At 45.8% G+C, this 21900-nt stretch overlaps 1 protein-coding gene across 1 annotated transcript in view; it reads right to left on the minus strand.

The window, feature by feature from the left end:
* Positions 1–20044, minus strand: part of TREH (trehalase) — a 269250-nt gene extending 249206 nt beyond the window's left edge. The window contains exon 1 of the mRNA XM_086956715.1: positions 19670–20044. The gene's annotated coding sequence lies outside the window, so the exon portion shown is untranslated. The remainder of the gene's footprint in view (positions 1–19669) is intronic.
* Between the last annotated feature and the right edge of the window lie 1856 nt (positions 20045–21900).

The raw sequence follows: 21900 nt of genomic DNA on the forward strand, positions 1-21900 counted from the left end.
CAACCCAACCACAATGTTCAAGAAGGTGTTTCTCCTTGTAATCAATGTACCCAAATGACATGAAACATGATATTTAGTATGCCAACTAAAACAAAAAGTGCTCGTGTAAATTGGGTGAAAAAACACAAATTATAAAAAATGTGTGATAATGAACGGTAACAGCTGAAGCACACGATATGAAAATCATCCTAATACATTTAGTATAAAACTAAAACCATATATCCTAACAAATGTCTAATCAGAATGTGCACAATTCGACTAGCTTTGGACACTGAATTCCAGAAAAACCTCTAAAATTGGGTCGAAATTTCAATTATAGAAAGTTGTGAAGTTCATCAATTACATTTAAACCATTTGGTGCCTTAGAATCGAGCAATAAAATAAAATATGTCTCTCTTTGTCTAAGGAGTTTCTCTCTGTCTCCCCCCCGTCCAGGGTTGGGAACTGACCCCAAAAGTGTATAGTGAAAATCTTTCAATTTGTTGCCGTGGACAGCTTTAAAGTGGCGAGCCACCGGGTAATTACTGTCCGAATTTACACTTGCACTTATATGCTGTAAAATACGTTGATTGGCTGCTAGTTTAGTACTGCCAATATAAGACAAATTGCATGTACAGGTAAGTTGGTAAATCACAAAATCGCTACGGCATGTCAAATATTCTGTGATGGCGATCGGTTTATCATTAAATGCAGATTTGTAATGTGTGCCATTCATCGCGAACGTACATGCGCAGCAAGACGTGCATTTAAAGAAACCTGTTTTGGACAGCCAAGTTCGTTTAGGTGTTAATTCAGGTTGGGGCTTGTCCAAAACATCTTTCATGGAGGGAGCCCTCCTGAAAGTGATCGCCAGTGTTTTAGGTAAGATGGGACCTAAAATGACATTGGTCAAAATGATTGACCATTCGGAGTTGATGATCCGTCTCAGTTTGCGTTCTTGTGAGCAATAAGTGGTAATGAGACGAACTGAACTGATGCAACTGTCCTCAGAAATAGTCAAAATTTTGGGAGCCAGTAATTCATCCCTCGAAAGTAGAGACGCTTTCGAGAGGGCGCGTTGTAATAGTTCAGATTTATAACCGCGCTGGAGAAATCTCTGAGTTGATTCACCTAGGCATTGATCCGCTGCAATTGGATCACTACATATTCTTTTGATGCAGACAAATTCACCAAAAGGAATACTGTTAATTGTGTGGGATGGATGAGCACTACGGGCATGCAGAATGGCATTGCCTGCCATTGTTTTCCTATGTAACCTGGTGTGGAGCCTACCCTGCTCGATGTAAATCTGTACATCAAGAAACTCAGCCGAGTCTGATGAAATGGTGGCAGTAAATTTCAAATTGCGAGTATTGATGTTAATCTCGTCTACAAATTTTTGAGCCTGAGCTTGCGAACCATTCCATATGATACAGATATCATCAATGAAACGCCAGTAATGGGCTAGATGTGAAAGCCACTGGCTGTGGTTTTTGCGAGGCACGTGCTCCTCCCACCAGCCAACATGTAGACATGAATAGCTGGGGGAGAAGCACGAGCCCATGGCAACACCCCGTTCCTGATGGTAAAATTCATTTTCAAACTGGAAATAATTATTGGTTAAACAGATGTTAATCATTTCTACCAACATATTATTGTGATCTCGCAGGATTGCATTGCGTGTGTCCAAATAATGTTTGGCCGCCTCCAAACCTTGGGAATGATTAATGCTAGTATAGAGTGACTCAATGTCCATCACCAAAAAACAGAAATCAGAACACCAATTAACATGTTTAATCTTAACCAAAAAGTCCGTAGTGTCTTTGAGGTAGGATGGGAGTGAAGTCATGTGAGGTTGGAGAAAATAATCAATGTACTTGGATAAGTTTTCATTCATACTCCCTCGTGCCGAAATGATAGGACGACCAGGAATAGGAGTGATTAGTTTGTGTACTTTGGGGAGAAGATAGAAAACAGGAGTGATTGGATGAGTGACGCCCAAAAATGTGGCCTCTTCCTTAGTTATGAGACCCGTTCTTTGCCATTGATGGATCTTTTTTCTAGTCACTTCATTGCTTTTCAGCATGGCAAATTTGGTGGTATGAGTGTAACACAGGGGATGAGTGAAGTAATATGTGACGTCATCAGCAGGGCATTGCGGGGTCGCGAGTTATAGTTAGCTCAAATAACTATAACGGCCAAATTTCTCTGGTTTTATACGAGTGAAATGTCCAACTAACTATAGAGTCCCTGAAACCGAAACCTGTGTTTTTTTTAGTGAATTTCAAAGGTTTTTTTCAATGCTAATTTCTAACTGTAATGTCCCTGAAACCTATGGTTTTTGGGTGAATTTGAAAGGTTTTTATAAATGTTAATTACTAACTATAACGTCCCTGAAACCTGTGGTTTTTTCAGTGAATTTCTAAGTTTTGTTATATGCTAATTTCTAACTATAACGTCCCTGAAACTTATTTATTTATAAAGTTTTATATAGCGCGAACAAGTTCCCGAAGGATATCAGAGCGCTTTACACAAGGGTGGAAGGAAGGTCATAAACCTAATATTGACATCAAGTAAGAATACACAACATGACTAAATGCATGATTAATAGACGAATGACAGAAAGGAGAGTACTACAATAAACAGGTATATAGCGGGCTATGAAGGGGGCACACAATGTGGCAAAGAAGAGCAGCATTACATGATGTAACAATGGTTGTAGGATCAATATTTTGAGCCAGTGAACCTAGCCCAAATTAAGGTAGGACTTTGACCATTAGGAATCTTTTGGCTTCCAGTTTGAAAGCAGTCGTTGGGGAGATTCTGAGTACTTCCGGTGGAAGAGAGTTCCATATCTTTGGGGCAGTGCCAGAGAAGCCTCGGTGACAAGTTATCTTTTTGTTAAGGATGAGTGGTTTCAGGAGGAAAGTGTTAGCGCGTCTTGAAGCTCTCCCACCACAGATAATTCAAGCTTTTGCACTAGGTACCTGGGAGTTTTGAAATGCAGGGCTTTGTGCGCCAGAACTGTAATCTTTAACTGAATTTGAGCTTTGCAGGGTAACCATTTGAGAGATTTTAGGACTGGGGATATGTGCTCATTTTGTTTGGTACCTGTGACCAGCCTGGCCACAGCATTCAGTGATGCCCTTACTGGAGCCAGGGTGTTTTTGGGAAGGCCACAGCGCGTAGCGCTGCCGTAGTCTAGCCTCAGCAAAACCAGTGCTTGGACCACCTGCTTGAAATCCTTTTGTGACAGGAATGGTTTGATGTTTCTCAGGGTCCTCATCAAGTGATTAGCTACCTTACACACATTGCTGATATGATTTTTCATATTCAGGTGCTTGTCCAGAGTGATTCCGAGAGATTTGGCTGAGTCTCTGATGAGGGGGGTGCAGTTGAAGGACGTGAGGTGATTCAGCCAAAGGTCTAGCTTAGGGATTTGGTTTGGGGGAGAGATGAGAAGGAATTCAGTTTTGGAGGTGTTGAGCAATAGATGGTTCTCAGTTAACCAATTTTGTGTAGCCTGAAGGGTAGTGTTGAGTGAGATGATGTTATCAGGGGATGAGATTTTCAAATAAAGTTGTGTGTCGTCAGCGTGCATATGGTAGAGAATGTTTGCAGAATTTAGTGAATTTGTTAGAGGTTACAAGAAAAGGTTGAAGAGGATAGGAGATAGGGCGTGTGAGAAAGTGGCTCTATGTATACTGGACCAGAATAAGGTACAGTGTGTATAGAGTCCACAAACCCCAGCGGTATAACAGAGGTTAAAGCCAGGTGTGACCTTACTCTCTAAAGTGGTAGCTTGGTCGAGCAGTAAGGCAGTACCAGAGGACAGTGTAAAGCATTTGTTGTACACACTCAGTCAGCAAAAGGTTTCACAAGGACTGAACTCTAGGCCAATTGTTTTTATATCAAAAGATATAGTTGTTTTATTTTTAGAAACAACAGGTATAAAAATGTACTTTTCTCGATATGAGTACTCTCATATAATTACTTTGCAAAGAAGCAATAAACTTTGTAAACACAATAGGTACAATAGTTGCAGTAGGCAACACAATTCTAAACACAATTTAAAATCAATAAATTTAAATTAATATAAAATAATAATAGTAATAATAATAATAATAATAATTTAAAATAAATTTAAAATCAATGGGTTTTCTACATAAATGTAGCTAGTTACTTTATCGATTACTTTTGTAGTTCCAGGACTGGATCATAGAGTCAGTCTTGGGGTCTAAGCTAGAAACAGTTGAGCAAAAACGATTCGGCTAATACTATGATTTTTAAGAAATATGAAGCTATTTCAAAAGTTCACACTTAGAAACTTTTCAATGAAAATCTGGCAATGTTATCCAATGGGAGGAAAATCAAGTTGCAGTTAAAGTACGTTCTCGTTACTTTGGTAATCCAGGACTGGGCTCCTAAGTCCAGCACTGGGGTCTCTACTTAAAACAGGTAAGCAATTACGTTTAAGTAGTAGGTACGATTTTTAAGGAATATTTGTAATTTTCAAAAGTAGACTGAAGAAATTTCACAGAAAAACAGTCAATGGTTTCCTATGGACGAAATTTAGATTACTAGTAACCACAGTTGTGATTACTTTTGCGGTTTAGTACTGGGCTACAAGGTACAGTACTGGCTTCTCTCCTGATCACAGGTAAGTAATTTGAAATTCGTTATTCAGCTAATTTTAGATGAATACTTTCAGGTGAGTACTTGACTGGTGAAGTTAAGGTTCTGGGCATAGACTCAGGGGTCCCCCAGGGTCAGGTAGGTACAGTTAGTACACCCTCAGCGGCACTGGGGTGGCCGTGTGCAGAGGTAATTAGGCCCAATGTTATCCAATGAGAGGCAGGGGGCCTTCGGTTGGTGGCTGCTGGCCAGCAGGCCACGCGGCTGTGGGAGCTGGGCTCCTGGTCACTTGCTCAGGGCAAATGGGGAAGTAGAATAGGGTACAGGTTGCACTGCCAGGGGCACTCGGGCGGCTGGGTGCAGGGTGCTTTTGAGCCGTCGGGAGCTCAATGTTATCCAATGAGGATCTTGAAAAGGGAACAAAGGCTGCAGGCTCGGGGACGGTGGATCTTCAGGTGCGACCAACACTTCGAGGGGTATGTTGGGATCTTGGAGGATAAGTAGGCACCCAGGAGTTGAGCCCAGGGGGCCGTGGGGCGCCGGGTGTGTCTTTTGAGGTCGGGAAATCTTACCCCTTGCTGGTCGCGGTCGGATGGGTCCTTTGTCCTGAGGCTGTAGGCGTCGTCTGGGTCGTCGAGGAGGGTCCTTGGGCACTGGATTCCGAGTCAGAATTGCAGGGGGGATGTCCTCAGGGTCGTGGTTCACTGCAGCACAGGCCAGGCTTGGCGGGTGCAGAGTGTGCAGGGTTCGCAGTTCCGGGCTGATGCCAGGGCTTGTTACTTGCTTTGAGCAGTACCACTGCTCTTGGGAGACCCAGGTAGTCAGAGTCACAAGGCAGACAGGTCCACCGGGGTTTTTGAGGATGCTGACCACTGGAGACACCGGGGTTTAGCAGGAGCAGGTTCGAGGGTCGACAGGCCGGTAGGGCTGGGGCCAAATCAGTTGATGTCTTCCTCTTCTTGGCAGCTGCACTGCAGGTCTTCTTGTTTCTTGTTCTTCTTTCTTGTTTCAGGTATCTGGATCTAAGGAAGGAAGGAAGGTTCAGGGAGCCCCTAAATACTGAATTTAAGGGCGTTACAGGTAGGGCATCCTGTCCTGGGATGGGTACACCCCCTAGCCTGCTCCTCTCCTGTGGGAGGGCTCCTCATCTTCAAGATAGCCGGAGCCCGGGGTTGTGCTTCACCTCTTCTCCCCCACCTGGGGAGTGGGGTTGGCACAGGCTGGCACACCCCCCTTCCTGACGTAGATTTTCCCGCCAGTCTTCCTGGCAGGGTGGGGGTCAGGACTGGTGGGGGCCAGTTGCTGGGTACAGCAAATGGTCTGGAGAACCTCACAGAGGCGGTATGCCTTTGAAGCTTCATCTGCCCATCCTGGGGGAGGAAACCTAGCACCTCGCCCAGGATGTGCATTATTGCAGGCCCAGGAGAGCGGGGGGCTCTCCACCCAGGGGTCCAGCAACATGTCTGCTGTGTGGCAGCCTCTGCAGCCACTCAGCCCAGACGTGGATTGTAGGTTAGGTTTCAGGGGGCATCTCTAAGATGCCCTCTGTAGTGCATTTTACATTAAATCCCACACTGGCATCAGTGTGGGTTTATTGTGCTGAGAAGCTTGATATCAAACTTGTCAGTGTTCAGTGTAGCCATTATGGTGCTGTGGAGTTCGTAATGACAACCTCCCAGCACCATATACTCGTAATGGCATCACTGTACTTACAGTGCCCAGGAATGGCCCTGGGTACTGTAGGGGCACAGGGCTCATGCACCTGTGCCCACACCACTGGCATAGGGCACCCAGCTAGAGGGGTGGCTGATGTATGCCAGTACAGTGGGGGTGTGGGCATGGCACACAGGGATGTGTGCCATGTCGACTCTTTGTTTAGTTCAGCACCTAGACACTCAGCCTGCAAAGGCAGTGTGTGGGTGTCAATGTACAGGGCCCCTAAGGGTGGCAAAATAAGTGCTGCAGCCCTTATGGGTCTTCTCTGGTCACAATGCCCTGGGTACCTAGGGTACCATTTACTAGGGGCTGATATATGGCCATAGATGCCAATTGGGTTTAGGCTTTAGTATAGTTTTTAGGGAAGGAACACAGGCCCTGGGAACCTGATTGGCAGGGACCCAGGGCACACCTAGGAAAAGTGCATCAGGTAACAGGCAAAAAGTGGGGGGGTACTGCAACAGGAACTCACTTTCTCACAGGGCGGACCCTTGGGGGACACCCATGAGTACTGGAGAGGGCTGGGAGAGGGAGTGGTTTGCCTTGACTCTTTGTTATCTGTGTTTTTTTCAGTGAATTTCTATGGTTTTTTAAATGCTCATTTCGAACTATAACATCCCTGAAACCTATGTTTTTTTCATTGAATTTCAAAGGTTTTTAAAATGCGAATTACTAACTATAACATCCCTAAAACCTATGGTTTTTTAAGTAGTAACGGCGTTTGCAGATTGGTGGAGAAAGGAAGCAGGCCTCTGATCAGCTCTGAGGAATCCCACTGTGTAGGAGTTACAGAAAGTACCAGGAGGACTTCTTGGCCCCAAGGTCCCTCAGCATTCAAAAGGACTTCATTCCCCAACCAGTAGTGTTCCAGGAGAAATGTTTGCAGAGTGGTGGAGAAAGGGGGCGTGGCCTCCAAAAACCTATTAGAAATCCCACTGTGTGTGAATTAGTGGAGGTAACAGGAGAGGTTGTTCATTCCCAAGGACCCTCAGCAGCCAAGGGGACTTCATCCCCCAAGTAGGTGTGCACCAGGAGGAGTGTTTGCAGAGTGATAGAGAAAGGGGGCGGGCCATGAAGACCTCTCAGAAATACTGCAGTGTGGGACTTACTGAAAGTAATAGCAGGGGTGGTTTGCCAAATAGGATGTTCTTGGGGCCTAACAACTCCTCCTGTTACCTCCAGTAAGTCCCACACAGCTTGATTGCTTAGAGGTATTCGGACGCCACGCCCCCTTTCTCTACAACTCTGCAAACGTGCCTCCTGGCGCGTTGATGGTTGGGGGGGGGGGGAGTTCAATTGGCTCCACAGGGTCCTTGGTGGCCAGCAGTTATCCTGTTGCCTCCAGTAAGGCCCACACAGCGGAACTGCTGAGAGATGTTCAGAGGCCAAGCCCCCTTTCTCCCCAACTCTAGAAAAGCACCTCCTGGCACACTACTGGTTGGGGAATTAAGTCCTTTTGGATGCAAAGGGACATAGCATGTAATCTGGCCTCCGGGGATGGGGTCCCCATGCCCCTAATGGCTCAAGGAGGGCAGCCACAGACCCCTCTGAATTTTAAGAATCCTCAGCCCCAGTGGTGGGCTTCCCAGAGCCGTTTGGGGCTTGGGGAGGGGGCTGCAGGGCTTCAGCCGTGCGTGTCAGGGGGTGGACCGCAGAGCCTATGGCTGTGCTCGACTGGGGGGGTTTACCCGCAGGGACTAGCACGCACCCCCCCCCCTCTGGCCTAATATAGTCCCGGGGATCCCATCCCCCAGGGCTCCTCCATAGAGTAAATGGGGAGGGGGGGCATGCAGCCCAACTCCCGGGTCGATTTCAGTAATGAGGACCCCATCTCCCGGGCAATCAAAAATAAGAGGGAGTGGGTTATATGGCCCGCTCCCCATGTCCCATCCCGAAGTTTAGACAAATATTAGATGGGAGACACCTGACCCCCTCATTGGGCCAATATTGGCCCGGGTACCTCACCCCCTAGGGCCTAGACAATTAACTCCTTGCATGCTTATGATGCCCCCTGGCCGTCATGCATCACGGTGGCCGTGTGCTGATGATAGCCGTGGGCCGTCCGAATCCCGCCCACTTTTAAAATAGCCCGCACAGCTCAAAAATTGGGTTAATAATAGGGTAAGGGACCACGCCCCCCACCCCTGGCAGACTTTGGTCCCGGGAACCCGATCCCACAGGGCCCGGCCAACCAGCCGGGACCAGCATTGCTCCTGTACGCAGGGAGCAGCAAATAATGATGTTCCCTGCATGCAGGAGGAATGTTTTCTTTGGTTTTCTGCCTCGTTTACTGCAGGCAGGAAAAAAAGATGAAAGGTCTGCTCCAAGCAGGCGGGAGCATTTTTCCTGCTCCCGTCTGAGGGAGCAGACTTACTGTTTGCTCTCGCTTGGTGGGAACTTTAAATTGCTCCTGCCAAGTGAGAGCAAACAGAGGTTTCACTGCCCACACTAGTGCAGGCAGGGAAACCACTATGTCCCGGGGGTAGGCAGCCCGGGACATAGCTGAGCCTGGCCATTAGTCCTGGTTCCCAGGGCTATTAACGGCTCTGGAAGGGAGGTCACGCGGCTACCCTCCTTTTAAAATGCACAGCCGAGCCCTGGGGGTGGCGGTCCCTGGGGCCATAAACAGCATGGCCCCTCCCCTTTGTTGCAATCTGCCTGGCACTGAGAGGTGGTGGCCAAAAAATACATCTGCAGGCTTTAACAGGGTACAACAACAATGTATCAATAAAGGCCTTTTGGCATTAACAGGTGTTTCGTAATAAATAAATCAGGTCTACTGCCTTTGTTAGAACTTTTCCTTAGAGTAAGATTAGACCTATGGCATCTGAAATAACTCAAGGTAAATCAAAGGTGAGTGAACCACGCCATTCTAAGAACCAGAGTCTTAAAGAGATTGTCTCAGAGACCCTCACCCACTTCTCGCAACCAACAGTGTATATTATCTCCTTTGGAGTGATTTAGTGGTAGATGTCCTTATCGGGTCTCTCTCCTGGGTACCCGGTCTCCATGTGAGTCGAGTCTTCAAAACAATTGAACACGTCCTATTCAAAGAAGACTTGAAGAATAACATAAAGAGACGCTTCGTTTTGGAATGTTGTGGATTGGCGTTGACCAAAGACTTCTTCGAATTAGTGGGCTCACTATATCTCCAGACCCAAGGAACTTCAATGGGCAACACATTCTCCCCTATTCTGGCGGGCCTGATAATACCACTGCTTTCCAAGACACACATGCACTCAACATCTCCAATCCATTCAAACAGAGTATCTTTCCATGGAAATGATATATAGATGATATATTGATCATCTGGCAGGGGAACATAGACACAGTACAAGAGTTATTGAAATGGCTTAATACCCTAGATAACTTCCTTAATTAAATTCACCTGCTCAGTCTACCAAATGACACTGGATTTCCTGGATGTCACTATCTTCACCGAGGGCACAGGACTAAGAACAAAAACCTATTGAAAACCAAAAGACAAACACAGCTTGTTATCATTCAACAGCTTCCATCCGCGTCCCTTGAGGGAGAACCTTCCCTGCAGCCAGTTTTTGAGGGCCCGCCAAAATTGCAGCAACATGCAAGATTTCAGCAACCAAGCACGAGACCTCACTGAAAAATCGAGAGAGTGGAAGTACCGAGAACACATTATACACAAGTGTTGAAAACGCACACAAAGTACCAAAACAGAGAAAGTCTCCTGGAACCAGCTGTAAAAACTGCAGAGGACGACATCTTACATGTGTGACAACATACTGCTCATCCTCCAATCACGTCAAGGAGGCTATCAATGAATATTGGAACATCATTACCTAAGGCACTTTAAGATGGCCCAAACCAAGTTTTGCCCACAAAAGAGGCAAAAACATATGAGACCACCTACTTTACACCCGACCACTGAAAGCACGAGAAACCACACACACAATGCTATCCGCCTGGGGACTCCAACCTGTGGTAGGTCGCTACCCCTGAAACTTATGCTCAGTCTGCCATTTAGCCAAGCCAACCAAGACCCGAACCTAGACAACAACATTAAATGACTTTAAAGAGACACACTAACTACAAGACAAAACATGTGATCTATATGATCACCTGTCCTTGTCACCTCAGATATATCCGGAAGACCTGCAGAAAAATCAAAACAGGTATAGTAGAACACCACAGCAAGATAAAGTGCAGAAGGATCACAATGCGCATGAGCAACCACTTCTTAACAACAAAACACATGGAGAGTTCACTGGATTGGGTGGCCCGTGAGACACTAGACAACACAAGCAAGAGGATTATTTTCCAGAAAGAACAACAGTGGGTCTATCATTTACGAACTTCTGAAAAAGGCCTTAATGAACACCTTCCATGGCTAGCATTTGGTACATAGAGAGCACCCCGAAATGGCCCTACGTAACCAACCAGATGGCTACCATCATGGGTGCCGAATAGAAGCTAGATCCTACCAATAACTGCATACTGACCAATAGGCCAGAACAACCCCTATTAGACATGGGAGACCTCGGAGCTACCTTAAGCTGAAATAAAAATAGACATAAGACTATCATTCAAATTACAGAGATAACAAATCAAGCAACTCAAACACATAAGTGAGAATAGTCCATTCTCTAATCCATCTTAATGGACACACTCGAACATGAACCCTTAAAGACCATTTCTTTATGCTAAGCTTTAAGAACGTGAATTTTTCCTATTGATTTTTCTAAAATGTATTTGGCTAAAAAAAAGAGACATACACTAGATTAGTCTCTTGTTTAGTGTCATCAAAATATAACAATATTCACATTGCGATACCGTACACAACATTATAGGCGGCATTGGGCCTCTTTTTTACAGCAGGCAAGCTTGGTTTCTAGTCAAGGCAGTAACGGTGTATTGGAACAGCTCTAAATTATTAAATACACACCTGACGGATACATGCCTCCCTTTAAATACCCAGGCACTCCTGGTAGCCTTTAACATTCTAGGTGGCACGCATCTGACGGTCTGCACAAAGTAAGTGGGAATGATACTTTGCTATAGCCTTTCAATGCTAACGAGAAATGCGCCAATTATTCTAAAGCCAATTTATCAGTAGGATAAGACAGGACTTTCTGACTCTACCAGCAACCCATGGGCAGTAGAAACCCCACTAAGAGGTAACTGTCAACTCTCATATAATTTTTTTTCACAGCACACTCGAAATAAATGTCATCCTTTAACATTTGTATTAAAATACAAGTGCACACATTAATTGCACAACCGGTTTCAAGGTAAACCATAAGCCCCCACATAATGTACATAACGGGGTTAATTGCGATATACCAGAACCACAGAAATACGGTACTAGTTCTTAAGGACGCTACATGTTTTACGCAAAAAATGGGCCAGTCATTTCACAACAATTCAATGGTTCAAGCCGCCTCATCGCCGCCACATATCGTCAAGAAGGGCACGCATAGAGCATGAATCGCATGCCACCAATGGAGTGGGAGGAGTACTACAGAATGAAGAAGACATTTTTCTTGTTTAAAACTAAAAACCTGTTTTTAAACAAATTCACCACCCCCTGTTAAACAACTAATAACCACCCCCTCTTTTAATGACCCAGGATTCCGGCACAGTTAGCAAGAAGCCGTTACATGCAGACACACCGCTGGCAAGAAAAATGCAATAGGAAACTGAGCATGGATACTGCCATGAGTAACAAGATGCCAAAGAATCAAGTGCCTTCATGCACTCAAGTGTTACAGCAAACAAATAATGGATGGAACGCTGACAATGCAAACATTCTCCCACAGTCAAAAGATCTGGGTTAAACCAATTGTTCTTTTGCCCACTACGCCACCCCAGTTTGGTCCCAGCCATATGCAAATCAGACTTCACCCTGTGCCCCATGGGAACAGTCCTCCAGACCGAACTGCCACGCTAGGTCCTCCCTTGACCGGAAACAAGCATCCTGGGACCCGTTTCAGGGTATGTCACCCTTCTTCAGCCAGGCTAGCTTGAATCCAGTGGCACAGTGAGCAAGGAACCCACGTCTGGGAATACCCATCCCACTTAGAGCGAAAAGTGTTACAGCAAACAAATGATGGACGAAATGCTGACAATGCAAACATTCTCCCCCAGTAAAAAGATCTGGGTTAAATCCATGGTTCTTTTGCCCACTACCTCATCCCAGTTTGGACCCAGCCATATGCAAATCAGTCTTGACTCAGTGCCCCATGAGAACAGTCCAGACCTTACTGCCAGGCCAGGTCCTCCCTGGACCGGAAACAAGCATCCTGGAACAGTGTTCAGGGTATGTCACCCTTCTTCAGCCAGGCTAGTTTGAATCCAGTGGCACAGTGAGCAAGGGACCCACGTCTGGGCATACCCATCCCACTTAGGGCGAAAATTGTTATAGCAAACAAATGATGGCCGGAATGCTGACAATGCAAACATTCTCCCCCAGTCAAAAGATCTGGGTTAAATCCATTGTTCTTTTGCCCACTACGCCACCCCAGATTAGACCCAGCCATATGCAAATTAGTCTTGACCCAGTGTCCCATGGGAACAGTCCAGACTGAACTGCCAGGCCAAGTCCTCCCTGGACAGGAAACAAGCATCCTGGGACCGGTTTCAGGGTATGTCACCCTTCTTCAGCCTGGCTACCTTGAATCCAGTGGCACAGTGAGCAAGGGACCCATGTCTGGGTTTACCCATACCACTTAGGGCAAAAAGTGTTACAGCAATCAAATGATGGACGGAATGCTGGCATTGCAAACATTCTCCCCCAGTTAAAAGATCTTGGTTAAATCCATTCTTCTTTTGCCCACTACGCCACCCCAGTTTGGACCCAGCCATATGCAAATCAGTCTCGACCCTGTGCCCCATGGGAACAGTCTAGACCGAATTGCCAGGCCAGGTCCTCCCTCAATCAATCAATCAATCAATCAGGAATTTGTATAGCGCGCTACTCACCCAGAGGGTCTCAAGGCGTTTGGGGAGGGGGGTCCGCTACTGCTCGAATAGCCAGGTCTTGAGTTGCTTCCTGAAGGTGAGGTGGTCTTGGGTCAGGCGGAGGTGGATGGGGAGGGAGTTCCAAGTCTTGGCCGCCAGGTAGGAGAAGGATCTTCCTCCCATGGTGGATCTTCGAATGCGTGGCACGGCGGCATGGGCGTGGCTGGTCGATCGTAGCTGGCGGGTGGGCGTGTAGAAGGTCAGGTGGTTGTTGAGGTATCTGGGGCCCAGGTCGTGGAGGGCCTTGTGTGCGTGGGTGAGGAGTCGGAACGTGATTCTCTTGCTGACGGGGAGCCAGTGGAGGTCTCTCAGGTGTCCGGAGATGTGGCTGTGTCGGGGGATGTTCAAGATGAGTCGTGCAGAGGCGTTCTGGATGTACCTGGACCTGAAACAAGCATCCTGGGACCGGTTTCAGGGCATGTCACCCTTCTGCAGCCTGGCTAGCTTGAATCCAGTGGCACCATGAGCAAGGGACCCACGTCTGGGCATACCCATCCCTCTTAGGGCGAAAAGTGTTACAGCAAACAAATGATGGACGGAATGCTGACAATGCAAACATTCTCCCCCATTCAAAAGACCTGGGTTAAATCCATCGTTCTTTTGCCCACTACGCCACCCAAGTTTGGACCCAGCCATATGCAAATCAGTCTTGACCCTGTGCCCCATGGGAACAGTCCAGACCGAACTGTCAGGCCAGGTCCTCCCTGGACCGGAAACAAGCCTCCTGCAACCGGTTTCAGGGTATGTCACCCTTCTTCAGCAGGGCTAGCTTGAATCCAGTGGCACAGTGAGCAAGGGACCCACGTCTGGGAATACCCATCCCACTTAGGGCAAAAAGTGTTACAGCAAACAAATGATGGATGGAATGCTGGCAATGCAAACATTCTCCCCCAGTAAAAAGATCTGGGTTAAATCCATTGTTCTTTTGCCCACTACCCCATCCCAGTGTGGACCCAGCCATATGCAAATCAGTCTTGACTGGGTGCCCCATGAGAACAGTCCAGACCTTACTGCCAGGCCAGGTCCTCCCTGGACCGGAAACAAGCATCCTGGGACAGTTTTCGGGGTATGTCACCCTTCTTCAGCCAGGCTAGTTTGAATCCAGTGGCACAGTGAGCAAGGGACCCACGTCTGGTCATACCCATCCCACTTAGGGCAAAAAGTGTTACAGCAAACAAATGATGGATGGAATGCTGACAATGCAAACATTCTCCCCAAGTCAAAAGATCTGGGTTTTCATGCACTCAAGCCACAATGTTTGGGGCTAGTTACATATTATTTTCGCACAGGTGTAAAAGTATACAACCTTTTAGGAAGTGATAAATGTGATGATAACATTTTTCGAACATTGATTTTCTGCTTTCCCTTCAGTAATAGGCAGCAACTCTGCCTGTAACAATGATACATCGCGGGCAATAATTGGAAACCTGACGAAATCGCGTAAGTTAATACACTTACCGAATATCCACTCACAACACTGATGACGACAGGGATCTAACTCACAAGGTCCTGATGACGGCCATGGACCCATAGCATCAAACAAGGCCGAAACTTGTTGACCAGAACATCAGATGTTAAAGCCCATATTACATCTGACAACATCTCTCAGCTTTTAAACTTATCCCTATCCCTTCCGCTAAACACATTGTTTTTCAGAAGTATACAAGGTAATTTTACTCACCCTATTTAGATCGCACCACTGTCTTCACCCAGACAATCTTCCTCCTGGTTGAGGCACGATTCACCTCGGGAACCGAGTACCCAGGTGAACGATCCGATGATGACACTACCCATTACATCACTCCAACTGAGATAATTTACACTGTTGGTTGTGAGAAGTGGTTGAGGGTCTCTGAGACAATCCCTTTGAGACTCTGGTACTTAGACTGGTGAGGTTCACTCCCCCTTTGATTTTCCTTGGATTACAGTTGGAAGCTGAGTGAACCCTTTCCTGTTTCTTCCTCAACATTTTGCGTCCCAATGACCCGATCAGGTCTCTAGCATTTGTCATTGGCTTGTCATCATTAAATAATCAGTCCAATTATATTGAGCATAAGCTTTCCTACAAGGCAAACATCAGGTATACTGCAATTAATTACATATCGGTTCAAAATTATAGTTATCTAGACAAATGCCAGATTTGTGCTTTGTGTAGTTATGCGTTATTGCTACATAGTTTTCCCCGACTTTTGAATAGCTATGTGAATTTTTCACACCCTAGTATTTTATTGCACTATGTTTTATTATGTCATGTTTTTGTATTTTGTTTTTGAGGTGGCTAGGGAGTTTGCTGCAGAATGTATTAACCAAACGTTCCCAATCAAAAACATGGTGTCAATTAATGAATAAAGGGATGGTGTTTCTAGACAATTATGTTTTATTCTTCTCTGAAGAATATGCTGAGACGTATTTCGTGGTTTGGGGAGAGGTGGTGGCAGTCTGGCTAAGGGTTTCACTGCGTTACACTGCTTAGGCTCCCTTTTGCAAAATTATTTATTTTTACTCACTGATTTTATTAATCACTCAAACACTTCTGCACTAACTCACTTAGCTTCTCATTCTCTCACTTGCACACTGACTTACTAATTTTCTCAGTTATCGCTTTAAACTCTGAGTCATCATTTGTTCACTCACTCACTCACTTCATGCTTCATGCAATCACTTATTCATTCACTTGTAAATTCACCAAGCCATTATCATGTGCTCAGTCACTTATTCATTTACTCACTCCTTCACTCACCTCAATCAATTGCACAATCATTCAATCACTTACTGGCATCAACACTCTTTCACTTACTTTCCCACTCACTTACTTGCTACTCACCCTTTCACTTTTTTTCACTTACTTATTCACTCACTAAATTACACATTTGCCATCCAATCACTCACTGCTTCATTCACATACTCACGTATTCCCACATCCAACTGCTCACCCTATCACTTGCTCAATTACTTTGACATCCACTCCTCACTCATTAGCCCACTCAGTTTCTCTTACCCACTCACTAGTTCATTCCCTTACTCGACTGAGCAGTCACATGTTCACTGAAAAACTCACAAATTCGCTCACGTGTCCATTCCCTCATTCCATTTCGCTTTCTTTCACTCACTCGCGATTTGACCCGCATGCTCACTAATTCATTCATTGATATCATGTTACTGCACAAAAATTACATTTATTTGAATAGTTAAATAAAGCTGTATAGGGTTTTTTAGAGATTTCAGATAATGAGGGCGCTCTGCCGAAGGTTCAACGTTAAAGAGTCACTGGAAAATGGGTAGGTGAGTGGTGCGTGAAGAGCGAACGGAGAAGCCCTTAACCGTTCATAAAGAAAATCAAAAGACTTTCACAACATATAGAACAGCAATGCTCTTGCACACACAATTAGAGTGTAACTCCAAATATTCATATATAACAAGATAAATACTATTGTAACAAAATAAACAAATGCAGATCCTTGTGTGTTTTCTTTGTAGATAGGTTGTTTAATGAGTCCACAACCGTAGCAACGGTGACACGTGTTTCGTCGTGTTACGTTGAGTCAACACGACTCTTCAGGGCTTGTGGTACGACCCACGTATTGGTGGTCGAAAATAGGAAAAAGGGGTTGTTTTTCGGGTGGATGTTCAGTATTTGAAAGTAGTCGACACCTAGTCAAAGTATAACCCCTTGGTTCTTAGTCTAGAGCAAAGGAGAAGTTCTTCTGTGTAGTATCCAACCGCCAGGTATAGCGGACGTTCACAAAATAAGTACTTAATACGTGTAAGTATTAAACGGTACCGGGAGGGGATCCAAAACTTGATACAGCATAGCAGTTGCGTTAATCATTCAATGGATTTTCCTATTTTCGCCCTATCTCGCTGCTTCCATGGATGAGTAAGTTGCTGGAGAGGCATATCAACAAAGCATTAGGGGAATATTTGGAATCCAACAAATTGCTTCAGGTCTCCCAAACAGGGTTTCGCCCACAACATGGCACTGAGACCGCTCTTTTAGCGGTCACGGAGGCAGCGAGAGCCATAATGGACCAAGGTGGTAAAACAGCCATCATACTCTTGGACCTCAGTGCCGCGTTCGACACTGTGAACCATGCCACATTATTACATCGTTTGAGTGGCTTGGGAGTGTCGGGCGCGGCCCTGTTGTGGCTGACCTCCTTTCTGGAGGAACGCTTCTTCCAGGTATTTGAGGGCGAGGTGACATCATCAAAACGTCTTCTCAGCTGTGGGGTTCCTCAGGGCTCCTCCCTGAGCCCCACGCTGTTTAATGTTTATATGCAGCCTCTGGAGAAGATCGTTCTCCCCTTTGGTGTGCGGATTATCACCTACGCTGACGACACTCAACTCGTGGTCTCTTTGGACCACGAGGGGGGTTCGTCGAACACCTTGGGTCCATGTCTGGAGGCTGTAGCTGGGTGGATGCAACTCTCCCACCTCAAGCTCAATGGGGAGAAGACCGAGATCATGGTGCTTGGTAATTCCTCCCCTACCTCCTTCCTGGATGATTGGCCTCTGTGTCTCGGTACTCCCCCCCCCTCCTAAAGAGCAGATAAAGAGTCTGGGAGTCTGGTTGGACAGAGCGCTAGACTTCTCGTCCCAAGCTACTATCACTGCCTCGGTATGCATAGGGCTAATGAAAATGCTCCGGAAAGTGCTCCCTCTGCTCCCATTCCAGGCGAGGAGGGTCATGGTCCAGGCCCTGATTCTCTCCCGCCTGGACTACGGAAATGTTTTATACCTTGGGGCCCCGGCAACAGTGACAAAAAAACTTCAGGTCACTCAAAACTGCGCCGCCCGCCTACTGTTTAATATCCCTCGCTGGCAGTCAGCGAGAACCGCCCTAAAGGAGCTTCACTGGCTTCCAGTAGCCTCAAGATCACTATTCAAGGCCATGTGCATCCTGCACAAATCCCTTCATCAAACTGGCCCGGCAGTACTGTACCCTCTAATACCGCCGTATGTGCCGCTTAGAACCCTACGTTCAGCTTCACTGCACCTGGCAACCAAAGTAAAAATCAAGAGAGCCCGATGGGGCGGCCGCTCTTTCACCTATTCAGCGGCGAAGGCATGGAACTCCCTACCCCTGTCCCTCAGGAAAAACAGCAACCTGATGTCATTTAGGAGAGAATTGAAAACCCATCTGTTCTCAAAAGCGCATTAATCTTTCCCTGCAGTCGCACACAGAATTCAGTCCCTAGCGCTGCGAGGCCTTCGGGTGGTTATGCGCTATATAAATGGAATTTTCAATTCAATTCAATTCAATTCAATGGATTTAGAAGAAATGGTATCCCTCCTCTTGTGTTTCCCGGTCGCCGTGTTCCGAGAGACGGAAACAACCCCTTTTTCCTATTTTCGACCACCAATACGTGGGTCGTACCACAAGCCCTGAAGAGTCGTGTTGACAAGGATCTGCATTTGTTTATTTTGTTACAATAGTATTTATCTTGTTATATATGAATATTTGGAGTTACACTCTAATTGTGTGTGCGAGAGCATTGCTGTTCTATACATTTACTTGAACAATTTGATTTGCAAAATTTCTAATCGAAAGAAAGAATACAGAATGTATTTATCTTTAGCTCTTCATTTTCATTCTTGACTGGCTTGAGATGACTGTAAAGGGTGCGGTCGGCTTACAAGGTACTTGCAGACTTGTAATTTAAATCAGACATGTAATACTGTGCAATAACTGCCTAACAGCTTCATGACATTTTAAATACTAAATACCTGGGCAAGTATTTCCAGTCGCCACTTAAAGAGCATTCTATCACCATCACCAGAAGCACCTATTGCAGGAGAGACTAATCATCAACTTTAAACTAACGTGATACACGAACAGCTCGTCCACAATTACGTCTGAAAACTCCTGTGTCCGTTTATGGTGACACAAGTGAGAACGACTTGCTGTAATACTGCGCTGTATCGTCCTAAACTTGGTGCACACTGAGCTCACACCTTACACACCCTTCAGTCCACCACTTGCAAAGGAAAGCATGAAGGAGGCACAGGCAAGCACTACAAAAAAGATCTGACTGATTGATGAACCTTACACATTTCGCCTTGTTGTTTCGGATGGGGGGGGGGGGGCTGCATGGAAAGGTTTGTTGACTCTGCCTCTTCAGGGCAGCCCTCTATTAGCATTTCTGAAGACAAACACCCATTTTTACAAGTGCATTTAGCAGTGCAGCTCCACTACCATCAGAGGCCCGTCAGAGGCTCAAATGACGCATGTAATGGAATCCTTAAGTAGTGCGCGCGGATTGTAAGTCTCAGAGCAGAGGGAAACCTAGGTGTCCCCTCGCCCCTCTCAGGCGCGCACTTTAGAGGGAACTGTGGTGCTCACCCGTCTTGGCTCTCTCTCTGTGCTGAACACAACTCCGACCTTCTCAGGCGGCTCCGGAGCTCAGGTGCACACGCAGGGCTGCAATGTTCACGAGCTCGTGGCCCGTGCACTGTAGGTCACGCAGGCGTCAATGGTGCGTGACACGCAGGGGTCAAGGGTGCGTGACCTCTTCAGGCAGTCACGCTGGGCCAGTACCAACACGCCACCCAAATGTTCGAACGGTCTACCCTGAAGAAGCCTTGGTGTTCTCGAGTCTGGCGTGGGTCTAGAGATGGCACCCAGCGCGTACCCGCGAACCAACACCCCCACGGCTCAACACGTCATGTAGGTGCGATCAAAGTTCGCAGGTGCCTTCTTCTCGTGTCTCGGATTGTCGCGGTGTTGCCACAGTTCAAGGTTATGTGTTAACCGAAATGGGGCGTGGCCCTTGCAGAGCAAAAGAGGATTGGACCCTCAAATCGTTCAGTGACAATAATTACAACAGGGTCTGTTATCCTTCAACGTAATATCCAGGACATAGTTCCCAGGCACCAGTGAAACATCTTCTAATCAACGCAATCCGATTTTACAAGCAGAGAATAAAACACAGAAGTTAGAATAGAATCAACATCAACTTGTAAAATCAGTATGATGCCAATTGATAAGATTCCGGTGCCTTTAAATTAACGATTTGACCAAAATATCCCCTAAAATTAATGTAACGTCGCCTAGAATAATTTATTTATTTATTTATTTATTTTAGGCGATTTGTTAAGCGCTCAACTACCCGTGGGTGTCTCGGCGCTGAGTGAGAGAACTAGCTCATGAGGAGTTTATTGCTTGAACAGCCAGGTTTTTATCTGTCTGCGAAAGGAGAACAGAGAAGTGGAGGTTTTGATGTAGGATGGTAGACTATTCCAAAGTTTAGTGGTGGTCACTATGAAGGATCTGTCTCCCCAGGAAACTTTCTTAGTCCTCGGGACTTGAAGTAGTCCAGCGGTTGAAGATCGTAGGGATCTGGTAGGTTCGTAAGGACAAAAGGAGTCTTTCAAATAAGCTGGTCCTTGATCATGAATTGCCTTATATGCAATGCAGAGAGCCTTGAACTTGGCTCTTTTCTTCACTGGCAACCAGTGGAGCTCCCGGAGTGTTCCGGAGATAGAGGCGTACTTGGGACATCCAGTAATCAATCTGGCCGCCGCATTCTGCACCAATTGCAATTTCTTTAAGACACCTTCTTGAGCATTGACTAGCAAGCCATTGCAGTAGTCAATGCGGGCCATGATAAGTGCGCTGATCAGAGTTTTTCTTATATTCATTGGTAGGTAAGGTAGAAGTTTTTTTATCATTCTCAGAGTGTAGAATGAGGAAGATACTACCGTGTTGACGTGAGACATGAAGGTGAGTTTGGTGTCCAATATAACTCCCAGATTCCTGGCCTTGGTTACAGGGGGGGGGGGAGGTCCCAAGGCGACAGGCCACCATGAAGGAGACCAATAATACCCAGACATAAACTGTGAAGTAATTAAAATAAATAACAATGTATAATCAATGTGAGTGTTTCACCACTGTTAATCATATTCAACATGCCATAAAACAACAATGAGGAAAGAAGTTACATTAATCAGTGTCGTCACCCGAATCAGCTTCTCACACACTAGGGCTTACTGTATCTATTGCAACAGCATGTGTCTGGCTATCAAAACAGATCAGGGTCATGTTTTTTGGTTACATAATACCGACTATTGATTCTTAGCCATGCCTCCGCCTCCCTTGCATTGAAGAAAGAAATGAGCAATTTCGGAGGCCGTGCAAACTTTAAAAAATTGTTTTTTAACGTTTTTATTGTTATTGCAAGAGGATAGTAAAACAAATACATTGTAATTCATAACATAGCATTAAGAACATAAGAAGTAAAATGTTCTTATACTGATTATTAATACAGAGGAATTCATTAAGAAAGGAGAAGAAACAAAGTGAAATAACGAAATGGAAAACAGAAAGATAAATGCATATTGACATATTGAAGTGGTCTCATCAGCCTTTTGGAGTTAAATTATATTCGATAAATCAAATAAACGTTCCCCAGATTTTCTCTCTTTTTCTCAATGAGCTAGGCCCCCTTAGCCTAGCTAATGCGACCTCCATTGTATGTATTTCATTAACTAAGGCCCACCACTCCATAACATGCGGAGGTTCTGAAGAAATCCACAATCTAGCTATTATTAGTCTTGCACACGCAAATTGAATAG

This window comes from Lissotriton vulgaris, chromosome 2_1 (genome assembly GCF_964263255.1).
Source record: "Lissotriton vulgaris chromosome 2_1, aLisVul1.2, whole genome shotgun sequence".
In the NCBI taxonomy this organism is placed as follows: Eukaryota; Metazoa; Chordata; class Amphibia; order Caudata; family Salamandridae; genus Lissotriton; species Lissotriton vulgaris.